Raw genomic sequence first — 15,576 nt, 5'->3', positions numbered from 1 at the left:
ATGGCTATTAACTATTAAGTGTTATGTCAGATATGCAGGGTTTGTATAAAAAGTATCGGTCCCAATTTTTTCCCGAAGTGTGCGTGAACTGCTGAATTCAGACCGTCTGTTGTTAAGTGTGCTCATGATCGCATATCGTGTATCGGCATTGACATGAGATGACAGTGCACACACAATTATCACTGAAAATTTTGGCGATGCGAAAGATCTGCGCCAAATTCATCTTGATGGGCGGCCAAAAGAGTAGAGCCGAGTGTGTTCTGCTGGCGAGGACCATCGGTAACGACACCGCGACGATTCCCCAACTCCCTTACAGTCCCGACTCAGCACCGGCAGACTATTATTCCTATTCCCAAAAGTGAAACCCTCCCTCAAAGGATACCACCACCATGGGACTCTAAGGTGACCTCAAAGAAGTTCACACGCTTGTACCCTTAATGACCTTCCCCCTACCAGGGAGCCTTGGAGTCGTGGATAAGCCGCTGCCGTGAAATGTGTGTCGACGCTCAAAAGAGGATGTCCTTAATGAAGGATGTCCTGAAGAAATCTGAGAGGCATTGTAGCAATATCTGAAATAAATCTATTTATCCTATTCTCCTCCCGATACTTTTTATACAAACCATATGTAAGAAAGAGGGGAAGAAATGTAGCAGAGCTGATTGGATTCATCTAAGGCTTACCTTGACATGGTAGCCATGGTTTAAAGTTTGTGTTGAAGGTCGATACTAGGTAGTGGAAATCGCACATCTTCACACAGGTAAAGGCCTTTCGCAAACTGACGTGCGGTGGCTGTCACTATCGATAAGTCGGAACTCTGATGCATCACTGTCCGATATTTCGTCGCCGTGTGCGAGGAGGGAGGGTCTATAATGAGGCGGCGGGAGGGAATTCCAAGGGCTAAATGGGAAGAGCCCCCTTCCCCCCGCACCGGGAAGCCGGGGGTGGGGGGGGGCGGAGATGTAAGGGGGTTGTTGTGGAGTTGAGTGGGGTTGCTCGGGGAAACGCGGAAGAATTCAGACTAAGAGGATTTTGCGTAGTCCAACTCGGCAACGGGCACATCTAGTCATAAATAGCCTCGCGACAAATCTGTCTCCACGCTGATGAAGACGGACGAGTGGCGGCCACTGGTGGCCTCGGAAATATGAGCGATTACTCTTTTGCGAGAATACCACCCGAATTGGCAAAAGGGACTGGGGTCATACCGGGATGCGACTGAGTGTGACGCACCGCATAACACAATTTAACTTGATTTGCTATTGGATACGATAAATACGGACTAAACTAAAGGGCGACAAAATAATAAAATGATCGATATATGTCGGATGATGCGTAATATTGCATAAGATATGTCTACGTCGACGATAATGCCTTTGGGCGCGTACAGTTTGCGGATTGAAGATGGAAATGCGGTGCCGTTCCTTTACATTTGCAACCCATTAGTTCACACGAAAGTCCTGGAACAGACATCGCACAACTTGGATCGTGGAGGGGATCGCACAAAGGAGTTACCATTTGGAACATGAACGCGGGACCACCGCAGCAGCAACTACGTTACCGCGCCGATAGGCTTGCGATAACAGGCTTCAGCGATGACATGCAACAGAAAAACGAGAATAGCAAGAATAGTTTTAAGAAAATGCCGCAAAAGTATGCACTTATTCCAGCAATACCGACCACAAATTTCTGAAGAGGTGAATGAATTATTACAATTTTCTCATTAAAATATGGCAGATTTGAGGAAAAGAAATGAATACAAAATATATCTCAAGTTAATGTTCGTCTACGAACACGATTCTTGAAATCATTGGTTAGTTTAATCATCGTAGTCTTCCGGAAAACAAATCTGAGATGTAGTTTTATCTTCGCAATTATTTTTTGGGTGAAACACGTAAATAAAGTATCGGTAACGGCGATGCGAAAGATCTGCGCTAAACTCGTCCTCCTCCCGAAGGTCTTTCGACGGAGCAGAGTCGAGAGTGTCTACTTTCGAAGACCCCCTGCAGCGCCATCGCGACGATTCCCCAATCCCCTTACGGTCCCGACCTGGCACCAGCAGGCCCTATTTCCTACTCTTTATAAAATTGAAATCCTATTCCCTCAAAGGACACCACCATGGGGCCATAAGTCAAGCCGTCAAAGAAATTTGCACACGCGCTACCCTTGACGACCTTCCGCCTACCATGGAATCTTCGAGTCGTGGGGCAGCCCCAAGGGCAAAAGTGTCGGTCGAAGCACAAGAAAAGATGCACTTATGGAAGATTTCTGCGTGGCATTGTAGCTATATTTGAAATAAATCTATTTATCCGATTTTCCTCCCAACGATTTTTATGCATGTATCAGTAGATGGGCGCTAGTTGAAAAGAGCCAATGGTGCCCCGTTAGAGTCAGGAGTACAATTTATTCGTGACTTATGAAACAGTGAAATGGTGGATCCTCGCATTTGGCACGTTATGAGGGCCAGAAAAAGTCGGCCCTTACGCGTTGAAATCGGGGAATCAGGGAAATTATTTATGCTTAATCTCCAAATTTTGCTTCCCTTGCAAGGGGAAGGATCGCGAATAACGCCGCGAATTAACGAGATGGATAGGGGTGGCACCGCGACGTGCCCATAAAGGGACGAAATAAATCTTTGCCCCCTGAAATTCGTTATCACGTTCGTGCGTACGTACGAATGACCCAAAGGTCATTGGATAGAGTCGGTGCCTTAAGGTCCACATGTCCCTGCTCGGGTTACACGTTTACATACTACATGCAAAGGAATGTGATTATGAAAATTACACGAAAAGAAGGGAGGAAGTGGGCTTGTATTTAACACATAGTCCGCACCGCAGGAATCAACTCCCCTCCCTGGCGCACAGAAGTGTGGGCCGGATGAGCGCCATTCTACATCAGAGGCATGGTGGCCATCTTGACTTGACTTAAGATATCATCAGTTATTGCGAAACAGCGCGTGAATATTGAATTGGATTGCAGCACTGAATCGTCCCTTACGCGAATGATAAATGCGAGTCATTGCCGCCAACCACAAGCTAGAGAGTGATTATTGATCATGAATGAAGCATATTAACGACTCACTTTGAATTTGTCAATGAAAATAATTTGGAAACTCGTTTCTCACAATGAATCCTCCAAAATATCATCTGCGAACTCCTCCTTTTGCGAATCACTTGGGACTTCTCTTGTTATTTATTTCAGTCTTATTTTTCCCGACATGATTTCCTCGATCCCATTCGATCGCTCGCTTCCACTCTAATGGCGGAGCGACAGCCTCCCGGGCGCCATTCGAAGTCAAATGAGAACCGCTGATCACTCGAAAACCTAGTTCTCCCTCGGCGCTTGACTTCGTTTTAGAAATGAGGACCAAATGAGTTCGGATAGCCTCTGGGATGAGTCACTCAACAAGCAGCAATACCTGCCTGTCTTATTGATTTCCGTATGGACCATTACCCGAGTCACTCTAAGTTGAGCCTCCCTCGCCACTCGCAAGATCAGCCGAGTGAAGTCGGAGAAGTCTAAATCTAATGTCTAAGCCCGAAGAGAAATTGAGACTCTCAATTAAGAATATATGAATTTTAGGATTGTTCCTCTCTCTAAAGCCGGATTTATTCCACAGACGTTTTTCAACGTCAGAAGCCGTATCTTCGGCGATATCAGTGACGCACGACCCTCCTTAATGGACGAACGTGATCGGAATTCGGCTGGAGACAATTTTTCGCAGGAACGCTCATTGGGCCGATCCTATCGGTGGCGATTATCTGGTGGGACCGACTACATTAAAGGACATATCATCTCATCATACATAACTAAAAGGAATACACGAGTATGTAGTGTGATACGTATACATGCCGGAAAAGGGTAGTGCAATGGTGTAAGAATGGATGAAAATGTAATAGCACGGAAATGAAAACGTAATAGCACTTTGAAGAACTTCTGTCCCTACATTCATGCTGGATACATAAATTGAGATCATGATCAAATTATCATGATGCGGCACGCGGACAAAAATGTATTAAAGCAGTGGGCTTTAAAAGTACAACTCAGACCCAAACCACAAAAAACGGAATTAGAAAACATGAAACAAATAACACTCATCCCTTCGATGGGCAAAGCCCTTTTCAAATACTTTCTGTCATTTGGAACCGTCCTCCTGATGATAAGATTAGTCAAATACGTCCTTTAAGGGCGGCCACGAACGCCGTTCATCCCGTGGCGTCTCGCGAGAATCTCTTCGACAGAAATACATTGGAAATGACGGATTAAAATGGAAAAAAGTAAGATCTCAAAATCAAAATTAAAACATTTAAGCATACAAGTGAATTTAAGTTTGAATTTTAGATCTCCACACCTACAGCAATACTTTGGAATTATCGATGGAGTCCCTTTCATTATCACCAGGTCTCCATTTGTTGTTTGCATAGTTTTAACCCCAAGCACTGGGTTGGGGTGTGGTGCACCTCTAGTTTACGGGCCACCCATTAAGAGGTGCGGAGGCCTTGGGACTCAAATGTTTTCACTAGCAATATGATACTTTATGGGTAAGGGTTGAACAAAACTCTTAGTGCTGGGCACCATCTGTCGGAAGGAATAGGAAGCTCGGGTCCCTCGTAATTTCAAATCGGGGAGAACTCATGCTTGATTTCGATGGAGTAATAGCATCAAGGATTCCGAATCTAGGGAAACTGTGTCATCTGCCTTCCATTCCCTTCACTCCCTGCTTTATGCAATTTCAGTCCAGTTAGATTAAAACGCGCAGCAGGAGGAATAGCAGGGCGACATTTGTGGAAAACGCAGGTCCGCCCACCGCTGCCTGGGGGGTTTTCCAGGCGTCGTGCACTTTCTGGACGGCCGCACTCTGAATGCTGCCATGTTCCCTCATCACGGCCTGTTTTAACGCTTCCACCGAGATGTGGTGACGTCTTTTCAACACGGATTCGAGGCGGCGGAAGAGAATGGAGCTTAGCAAGGTCACATCATAGAGGTTTCGCAAACGAACGATTTGCACCCCAAAAAGGACGGGAGCAAACAACTGGGAGAGATCTGCCGGCACACCTCCACCTAGCTCAAATCTCGGACGACTGCCGCCTCAGGCTTCGCCCATCCTATTTAACCATTCGCCCGCCGAATAGGCGGCCGATCTGGCATAGGGAGGAAGGACGGTCCGGTACGGACGATCGGCCGGATTGTCGGCGGTGGAGATGTGCCGCCAGGTCACAATTTGTGACATTTCCTTTATTGATCTCAAATACATAAACTTTAGGTCTTGGTTTCGGAACAGTAAGCCTCGACCTTTAATTAGTGGGTAGAAAACTGCCTTATTATCTAAGTATCTCGTACATGTTAATGTTACAAGCTTCCGAGAGCAATTGCATCCCGTGTGATAAACCCATAAGAGCCGCATAAGCCTCCGCTTCCAGTATCGATACTTCACTATCAAAGGCCCAGATTTCCGTAATGTCTAAATCAGGAATGGTCCATGCGGCCTGGAAGGGTGTAGCGTCGGTGTAGATTTGAACGGTTGTGGCCCACGGCGTGAACTTTCTCTTCTTGTGCCAAATGCCGGCGTCCCATAGTTCCTCTGCCCATTTGGTCTGCCTCTTTGCGAGGTCCGACATGAGGAAGTATGGGAGGCGTAAGATATAAGCACACCACGACACAAACCCGATTGCTTTGGGAAAGTCTAAACGTCGCAATCTTAGGATGATATCAAGAATGGCTCAAGGGCTCTGTTCAAGGTTCCCGTGGTTAGGGAATGTTCCATTTTGCCCGTATTGATGCTTACCCCCAAATATCTAATACGCCTGGTTGGCTGAAGAACACTTTTCTTCTCGTTGATCTGAATGCCCAGTTCTTCTCGAAGGAAGCTCAAGCTGGCCGCCAGCCTTTCCTGAGACTCCCCTCCCTCTAAATCGGCCAGAGAAACCGCCGCCCCCCCTTCCGTATATACGGGATAAAAGAAGTAATACTACTCTTGGGACAGACCTTGTATTCTATTGGGGACTACCTCAATAATAAGGTGACACTCGTCGTCTTTGCAAAGGAGGTTAAAATGGCAATGCATATGTATATATGGGTGCACTACTTCGTGCATCATAGTATTGAGGAGGAACTTCATAGTGTCAGGGGAAGATTGAACTACGATTAAAAGCGGCGCGTAGGGTACACGTATCATATTTGAGAAATCATAGCAGTAAAAATGGAAGGGATGCAGGGTGAGGGATGATTAGCGGGTAATGGATGCTTTATAAGTAAAAGATCGGAATGGGGCAGAATTGTGACTGGGAGATTGATTGGAGAGAAAGGGTGACCACCGAAAAGATATGTGGCAGAGGTCAACTGCTCAAGAGGGAATGGTGGGCCGAGGGTGAATCTGTTGGAAGAAGATATCAAGAGGAGAGTCTTCGAAGTCAATGCGTGAATGCGACAGAGACGAAAAAGGGAATGCAGAGAGATGGCAGCATGGAAGTTGTATTGGATGAGTTTAGGCGATATAACGGAAGGCTGCAATAGAGGGGAGAATGACTGGTAAGCGAGTCATAGGCAGGAAGACGGTTGATTATTCAAACACAGCTGGAAGATAGGCATATGGTTTACGTAAAAATGAAGGGAGAAATAATGTCGGGGAAATTAGAGGATCACTTTGAGAAATATGACCGTAGGTATTCGATAGGGACCGTCCAAAACCTACGTTTAATAGGTAGGTATGATTGATTGGAAGGTTTCTGAGGTGACGCAAAATGAAGGATGCCGTTTTGGACCCCACTTACGCGAGGAAGGAACGCGACGTGTGCAAGTGAACGGTGTCTGCCTCATTAGGATTTCGCTATTGACATGAACGTGTTCATTGCACAGACATTTTTCACGCTGCTGATGTGTGCTCGGCTCGGATATTTCTACGGTGGACCATTTCTGCCCTCCTGATTGCCAACAACCCGTCAATCAGGCAGAAGTGCGAGGGCTGTAAAGAAAGTAACTTACGTAACCCCCCCGCCACACGCCCTTGCGGCGGCTTGCGGGGTATTATGTACAGGATGAGTACACTGTAGATGTATTATGTAGATGTACGTTTCAGCGTAGCGTGGTGGTGGCTACACTAGACTATGAATGGCTAGATCCACCATCTTGGCGTCCAAACGTCCAATACACTCAGTACGCATCCTGCTGTGCAGACCTCGGTTATTCTGCTTTGCTATGCGAATCGTTAAACTGTAATGCAATATAATAGAAAATACGACGAGTTATCAAGTTCGATCTGTGACTAGGTTTATACTGGAAAAAAACCAAAACAAACCCATTGGAGTTCATAGGCGACTTTGTGGAGTGTGTGCGGAGACGGAATAGTAATGAGTGAAGGCGGAGTGAGGCAGTGGTGCATTCTCAGTTTAGAAATAATGGCGGCAGCACCAATCTTCACGACGAGAGGACACCGCAGTGGTCGGCATAGCCTTGCGAACAGACAGACGGCCAGTTCTTGGACATCATAGACATTTGTCCGTTCACTATTAAACTAGCTACACCACTGACTCACAGCACTGTCCCTCATCACTTATAGCCGGTGCACAGCACCAATTTCCCGATGATGAATGACAGCAGCTTTGAATTTTATTGCCATTAAAAACCTTATCACAAAACGGATTTTACATTTGGGGGTATTTCCAAATATATTTTTCATTTTGACTCGCTACTGTGAGCAATCGACAAGCGGCCTTCCAAACAATGCAGCTCGAGGCGTACTGCATCCCTTGTAAGAGAGTGCGTGCGTGCGTGCCAACACAGCACACATTTGGCTCCACCCAATGCTTCGCCTGCTATGCGGTAACGAAGGTTAATTTCTGGACCGCCCTCGTAAAGTTTCATGAAATTGGAATAGCTCTGGCAATTCAAACAATGACAGGGTCTTACGGGTCCAGCTCCGTCCCAAAGAGAATGCTCGGAGGCTGTGGAAAAATCATACCTTGTCGAAATTAAATTTTACATACATTTTATGACACAGAGAAGAGCGAGTGACGGCATTTTTATGGAAGCCAAATGAATGAAAAGAAAGTGAAGTTTTTTCGTAATGCAGTGCGTTTTGCACATTTGTAATACATGATCTGACCTATGACATTTCCTGACTTTGGCACGACTATTCGCGAAGGAATCCGAGCGATGTGAGTGCCGATGATCACGGCGCCCGCCGGGTGGCGCCGGAATCGGGATCCGCTCTTGAAGAGCTGATCCCGATTCGGAGTGCGGTATCGAGCGATGAAGCATTTTTAATGATTAGATCCGTAGCGAAGTTATTAGAAGTACGCCCGTGTCCCCGCGAAGTTTTGAAAGCAGAGGATGAGGGCAGCCATGACTGCGGAACGGTTAAAATGAGAATGGGGTGAAAAATTGCCGTGTTCTTGTTTACGCATTAATGGCAAAGCGCTCAGGGCGTCCAAGGAAAAAAGAAGAAAAATGAGGTTGGATTTGTGGGTTCGTTAATTGCATAAAAGCTCTCGTTCCAAATATATTGTGGCAATCAGCCGGAAATTAAGAGAGAAAAAGTTGGGCAGCAACAATGAATCCATACAACGCGATAACCACGGATGGGATTTTCCAACAAAAAGATCCTTTGGACTCTGGCGAATAAATGTGTCCACTCATGCGCTGCGCTCGCCGTTGGAGCGGGAAAAATGGCGCCCCGTCTAGAAGACTCCATGCTCGCGGAAAAAAGTTCCTACCTGGAAAGCGGGCGCCGACATGAAAGCATAAAAATCAACTCTTGAATACCGCGAATGGCCCAACACTTTCCAACCTAGAAATTACATTTACAATTTTAATTGTTTGTGAAATCAATGCAGAACGGTCACAATAGTAGTAGTAGTTTTGAGGGGAGGCGACCGACAGCTAAGGTCATTTGCGCCATAGGGGAAGGACAGGAAAGGATGAAGGGTGGAGAGAAACCCGGCGTCGGCATTAGCCTACTCTTTACGAAAGGCGCCAAGGGGTCCGCTTAACGTCCCATCCGACGGACGGCGTACTCACTCAAAGTGCCCTCCACAAAGCACCTCAAGTAGGGATCGAGATACCTCTGAAAAATATTCAACACCGCCGGGATTTGAACCCGCGCCCTCAGGGTGGGAAGCCAGTACGTTAGCCCCCGCACCATCTCGATCCCCACGGTCACATAGTAACCGACAGTTGTAATGCACGCGTACATGAATCAGAATACTTAGGCACCAAATTCAAATGCACTCGTAATTCTCTGATGTAATTTGGTATTATTATAATTGTTCCTCAAAACACAACATTTTCTTTCTCTGCGTAAATATATTCGTTACATTTTGTGTGACTATAAATGTTTCCTTGTTTAGTCTTCCAAGACACCAATGCTTTGCATTTCAAGGTTGAGGTTGAGAAAGTGATAGTATTGCCCAGGTATTGTCATTAAATATTATCATTTGAATCCAGATACTCTACGCTTATTTTACATAGAAATTACTACTTTTCCCCTAAGTGCTGCACAGACTTGTAATAATGCAAATAATAAACAGTTTGTGCGCATGCATAGTACGTATATCAAATCATGTTCACTCGATACCATCGGTGGAGTCGAGGCTCGATAAGTTTGCCAGAGATGCAAATCAACTCGATAAAAATAAAAAGAGAATTAACTCAATACTATCACGGGCAAGTTTTTTGAATTCGTAAATCAATAAAAACGAAATCATTGAAATAAAAGGAAAAATTAAAAATGACTTAAATTTTAGCAAAGAGCGCAAATCACTTGAAACTGTCGAAATTAATTTCAAATTATACAGTGGACACAAAGACAAAGCCAAAAAAATGCGATAAATGACCACATAATCCATTACTAAAACTCACATTGTATTTGTGAAGTACTTCATTAAAACAAGTATTTAAAAGTCAACAAAAGGTAACGGAATACTCGAAATAACTACGACATATACCCAAGAGATTTTCACAAAAATGGACATGGCTGAGGTCACGAGAGACCATGAAACTATAGTAATGTAATTGAATATTGAGATTGCATAAATGATTAAAGACAACGTCAAGTGCATCCGTTCAATAGAAGGTACGTCAATGGGCTTCGTGAGAAATCAAAACACGAAGACCAAGTTCTCACGTCAGCAGCAACCTTAAGATTAATTAGAACCCGAGAAAACTTCATCAAGCAAACCTTAGATTGTTTGCTGAGGACAACAAATTGTGGGCGATCTTTTATAGAGTTGGACCAGATATCAGAGTGATGCAAGGAATCGGGGCTCGGGTTCTATGTAAGAAAACGTAAGAGGCACTGAATTTGTCGAAATTGAGACAAGAGGAAGTAGACGACGCCAATCAAAAAATGAGTGGCATCGAATCGAGCATCTCGGGGCAGATCAAACACTTAGACTTCAAGAAACCTCCACACTGGAGACGTGAGGATATGCAATAGAAAGGAAGAGAGATGTGAGACTCGGCTTTTGGTGAGCTCACAAATGGAGTGCGCGGCCTGTATTTCAGGTCCACGGGAGAAAACGTAAATTGAGAAGTTTGACAAGTTATCCGACGGATATTTGAAAAATTGGCCGCGAGAATCGGGTAACCGTGGGGGTGTCGTTGGAGGGGATGATACAATCGGGTGGGTGCCCGCATAGAGCGAGAGGGTGCCTGGAGGCAGAAGAAGGCGGAGGAAGTTCAATGAGGGCACCGGGGGAATTATGATGGCTCCAGGTGATGTGAGTCGACCACTTTGGATAAGGTGCGAGAGCGAGACAGACCCCGCCGTGGGAAATACCGCAACGCAAGCATCTATCTCGCATGACGAAGGCAATCACGACGAAATACAGGAGCCTAAGCACTCGAATGGTATCATTTGAAAGCCAAAATGCAGCGATTTGGTCACCAACACCGCGCAATTATTGCATGAAGTACGAACTTGTATATAGGCATTTACGTAAGTGTTGGCGTGAATGAGCAAATGCACACATTAATGCTTTCACTCCCGTGTATATGTGCATGTTTGACTGTTGCCCCCCCCCACGCTAATCCGACGTACACCGTTTCGGTGCTTCGCGGAGGTTTGTTTATATTTACATGTCGATTGATTGCTCGACTCGGCCGATTGGATGAATATAAATTCAATTTATTTAAGTATTTGATTCCTATGAAGGGCAGTCCCGATTTCGAATATCGTAGGGAGGCGAGGCTCCGACTGACAGCGAGGGGGAGGAACTGGTCTGAACTGACAGCCGGAAAACCGCACGAAATGTAAGGGCTTCGCCCTTTCAAAATGGGAAATCGCAATGGCAGACAAACGCGCGCACAAATATTCAGACTACACGGAAATCAAATATAACCTCACACTCCCGCATGATTAAAACTCAAACACCTTGACGTTTCGTGAAATGACAACCCCTGCCACGCGCTCTAGTGGTGCATTCCAGGGTAACAGGTATATACATATACTCTCAACCCTGAACCTTAAAAGTGATCTCGCTTAGCATAGAATAACGGCGACTAATCTCGATGAATCTCGAAAACTATTTACGATGCCAATAAAAGTACAATGCTATGCGCATAGATGCATATTTCTTGCTCACTTCGCATCGGAATGCTTGTACTAAGTAATAAAACTTGACCCAACAGAATTCACTCTCAAACTCCGCACCAAAGATCGCGGCTGTGAGCATTCGGTAAATTTTGATTTCTGGCAATCGCAGGTAAAATGTGGCTGTGATAAACTTAGTAGGGTATCCCAAATATTACAGCAGCTAGGTTGGGAATCCCTCACGGAGCGAAGGTCAAATTACAGATTATATCCCTTGCACACATATTGGAAGGATGTCTCTTTAGCAGTGGTGTTGAAAATCTATTATTATCCCCATCGTACTACGGAAGGGGTGATCATGTCTATAAAATTTGATAGATTAAGTTAATTAGAACGGGTAGATTTAAGATGTCATATTTTCCCTGAACGTTAAGGGATCAGAAAGACATTGTCCCACTGCGGTAGGATAAAAATATTCGGGTCAAGGTTAGTCAGCTGTGTATTCACCACCTGCCACATACCCTAGTGGCGGCTTGCAGGGTACTAAAATACTTGAAAAAAACCACGCGCAGAATCCTTCAGCGCTTCGCCTGAGTATTTCATCGTTATTCCCTGGGTGAAAATTATTGAAGCATTCATCTTCAACAGCATGGCGAACCATGGCTAATGATTTGGTCCGTATCCCTCCTCCTGGTTCCTCCGTGAGGGAAATGAGATGCAGGCAGGAGCCCGGCCTTAATAAGCGGGTGTCTGGCGGCAGGAATGTACGCGGGGCAGTGGTGGAGTCCCTTCGCGCGAGGGGAGACGCCTCTCGCCGTGGAAGCCTCGAGGAGGGAGTCCTCGGCCGCGGGATGTAATCCCCTCCGCCCGCCGAGCGCCCGGGAAGGCCCGACGCGCATCAACATCGCCGCCGGGCGGCTTAGACGAAGGTGCCCTCGCCCTCCGTGCGGACCGAATGGGGCGCCGGATTGGAAGTTTCCTTTCTCGCCGTGCGAGAGAAACGTAATTCAAAGTAAATCTGGCGCTCCAGAGTAGTGAAGATAGCATTGACACGAACTGTTAAATCCTTCCTCGAGTCGCCCGTTGCGAGGCGATTCGTTTATCCATACATTCAAATCACATGAACCACAGGAACCGGTATGTGAAGAATGTTCGTCTTCGTGTAGCATTTTTATTGATTGTACGTAGGCATTCAGTCATCAACCAAGCAATATTACGACGATCACCGGTAATTATTGCCCCTGGGATATTCACAAAAACATACAATAAAAAACAAAGAAAAATATTTGAAAATGTTTTCAACTTAATCGTTCGCGGGAATAAATCACTTTTATTTACCATTGGAAAATATTCCGACGATTGAAAATATAGCCTTGATCGTCCAGTAATAATTCTTGGAAATTCTCCGGCGTAAACACAGAACTTCATTAAATAGTTATAAATTCAACAGGAAGCCAGAATGGCAGCGGACAATCGCTCCGAAGCAGCCTTCGGGGACGGAAGAGTTATTCCGAATACTGACGGAAAAACATCACATTAATTACTATCGCTTGGACCGATGCTTTACACGACGCCTGAAGCACTCAACTCGCGAGTTTCAAAACTATAACAAGAGAGGAAGCAGTTTCAGAAATGCCTCGTCGGTAACCGATGGGAAAATGGTCCGACACCGAGACCGGTCCGCAACCGGCCCCGCACTCACTCGGCGATTGCCCTCGAACCGCACTCGTGATTTTGCGCCTTTGAAGCACGAGAGGAGTGGGGCGGGGGTGATTCAATGAAGCCGATTCCGCACTCACTCCCCTCACCGATCTCTCGTCACAATGGACGAGACCGACACACACGCCGTGTCGCATTCGAAGAAACCAAACAAGTTTTACTTACTTCGTTAACTCCGGGGAGGACGTCCTTTCCGGCTTGGGTCCGTGCTGCTTCTCCGTCACTCACGCATCGGAGTCCCACGCATATGAAATCACACGGAGAAGCCGGCAGCGTTGAGGTGCTCCGGTCGCTGAGGAGCGCACCCGATCACGGCTATGCGCCCACGACGGCCGGACGAGACCGACTGATGAAATCCCGCCCCGCCTCGGCCGGCGAGAGTACGAGAGTACTATCCCCTCCGCCGCCGCTGCTTGGCGGGGAACTAAATTTCGCGGAGTCCGCCCTCCCCGGGGGCAGGGGGGGGGGGAGGCGATGATGGCCTCGCGCTCCGGCGTGCACGCGGATGAGCGCGGAGAGGGTTTGGGGCCGCGGGAGAGGACGACCGTCTTTTTACGCAATCATCAACTCAAGAGCAAAGAGTTGGGGTTGCCGTGTGCGCATCTCAAAATTGGATGCGGTGGCCGAGGGATGAGAATGCGAGTGGATGGATGGCAATGTTTCAACTGCTACGAGTCGTTTCCATCGCTGCAATCGCGGTGCTCCATCCGTTCCCTGCGAGAAAAACATAAAACGTATGCCCACATGCGTAAGGAGAAATATTCTCAGCTTTCGGAACATTCTGGACGCTTGCGTCCTTTGGAGAGGGGGGGCATAAGATGATGTGTCTCGGGGCCGCGAGCACTGGTTTGCCCAAGAGTGCGGAAAGAATACTTTTTCGACGTATTAATTACACGCATTTCAATGCTTTCTCTTGCAGTAAAATTTATTTGTGAGTCAAGCAAACTTTGCATCAGTTTTTTCTTATTTTCGCCGCAGTGTTAGTTTTTTAAATTTTCATAAGCATCGTGTATGAATCCCATTCTTCCTACCAACATCGCCAGAGGACATCACGTCGTGTTCGCCACCGATTTGGACCACTTGCATCCAACGATCTTGGGATGCCCGCCAAAGGCTTATCGGGCAAATGGCTTCACCGGCCAACGAAAGGAAAACCAGGTGTGTTATAACCGCGGCTGTTTCATTCGAATAACTGGAGGCACTTCCAATTGTTAATGAACGCATTCACGTATGAGCTAAAAGTAAGCATACGAATTTATTACATGCACATTCACATGGGTACCTCTCCGCGCCTACGTCATGCACCAGACTGACACCCAGCGGGTGCATTGGCCATGCATGTGTAATCCCATCGCCAATAGCACCAGAGGGAAGGAAAAATTGAAAGCATAAGGTCCCTTTTTCCTTTCACACACAACACATCGTCAAACACATAACAACAATAAAAATGATAATAATAAAAAATACATTTAAAAAGCGATATATAAAAGAAGACCAGAAATTATAAAATGCAAATATATACGAGGGTCATCCGGAAAGTAGTACCCGTTCGTGCCGCATGAAGTGCTGACGACGCGAGTAGCCGCTGGACGAGGTCAGATAGCTTCAGTGGCTTGTCTGCCTTCTCTGAGCCAAGTTGCGTGACGCTAGCATTGCCTGTGTTGTTTCTGTGATTGTTTACAATGTTTAAAAAAATTGAGAACGCCGCCAGTTGTGAAGTGAGGGCAGTGATTAAATTCCTCAATGCAAGAAACGTTCGCCCATGTGATATTCATCGCCAATTAAAGGAGGTGTATGGAGACAATGTAATGGACGAGTCGTCTGTTCGGCGGTGGTGTCGCAACTTCAACATGGGGAGGGGGAACACACACGACGATGAGCGTTCGGAGAGACCGTCTGTCATTACAGACCAACTGGTGAGCTCAGTTGACGAATTCGTGAGGAACGATCGGCGCGTCACAATTGATGACATCTGTGAGCATTTTCCCAATGTTTCTCGAACAATTGTTCATGAAATTGTTAAACACCATCTGCATTATGCAAAAATTTGTGCAAGATGGGTCCCTCGCGTATCTCAATGAGCTGGCGGCGAAGGACTATGCAGCAGGAATACAGAAACTTGTCACACGTTATGACAAATGCCTTAATTTGCTTGGAGATTATGTTGAGAAGTAGTTTAAAGTATCCTCTTTCAAATAAAATTTTTTATGTTTGTTAATATTTACTTTTGTCTTTTTATTTCACGAACGGGTACTACTTTCCGGATGACCCTCGTATATATATATATATATATATATATTTATGTATTTATTTATTTATTTATATTAATAATAGAA

The 15,576-nt window shown here is 46.0% G+C and overlaps 1 protein-coding gene across 2 annotated transcripts in view; it reads right to left on the bottom strand.

The window, feature by feature from the left end:
- The window catches only part of LOC139698689 (uncharacterized), a 201,912-nt gene extending 188,280 nt beyond the window's left edge, over positions 1 to 13,632 (bottom strand). The window contains exon 1 of one of the 2 annotated variants that reach the window (XM_071597565.1): positions 13,406 to 13,632. The gene's annotated coding sequence lies outside the window, so the exon portion shown is untranslated. The remainder of the gene's footprint in view (positions 1 to 13,405) is intronic. The other variant, XM_071597564.1, reaches the window with a different exon arrangement.
- Between the last annotated feature and the right edge of the window lie 1,944 nt (positions 13,633 to 15,576).

This window comes from Hetaerina americana, unplaced genomic scaffold (genome assembly GCF_022747635.1).
Source record: "Hetaerina americana unplaced genomic scaffold, ioHetAmer1.1.p SCAF_9, whole genome shotgun sequence".
NCBI classification, from domain to species: domain Eukaryota; kingdom Metazoa; phylum Arthropoda; class Insecta; order Odonata; family Calopterygidae; genus Hetaerina; species Hetaerina americana.
Note: the sequence above shows the minus strand (reverse complement) of the source record. Positions and strands in the feature narration are given on the sequence as shown.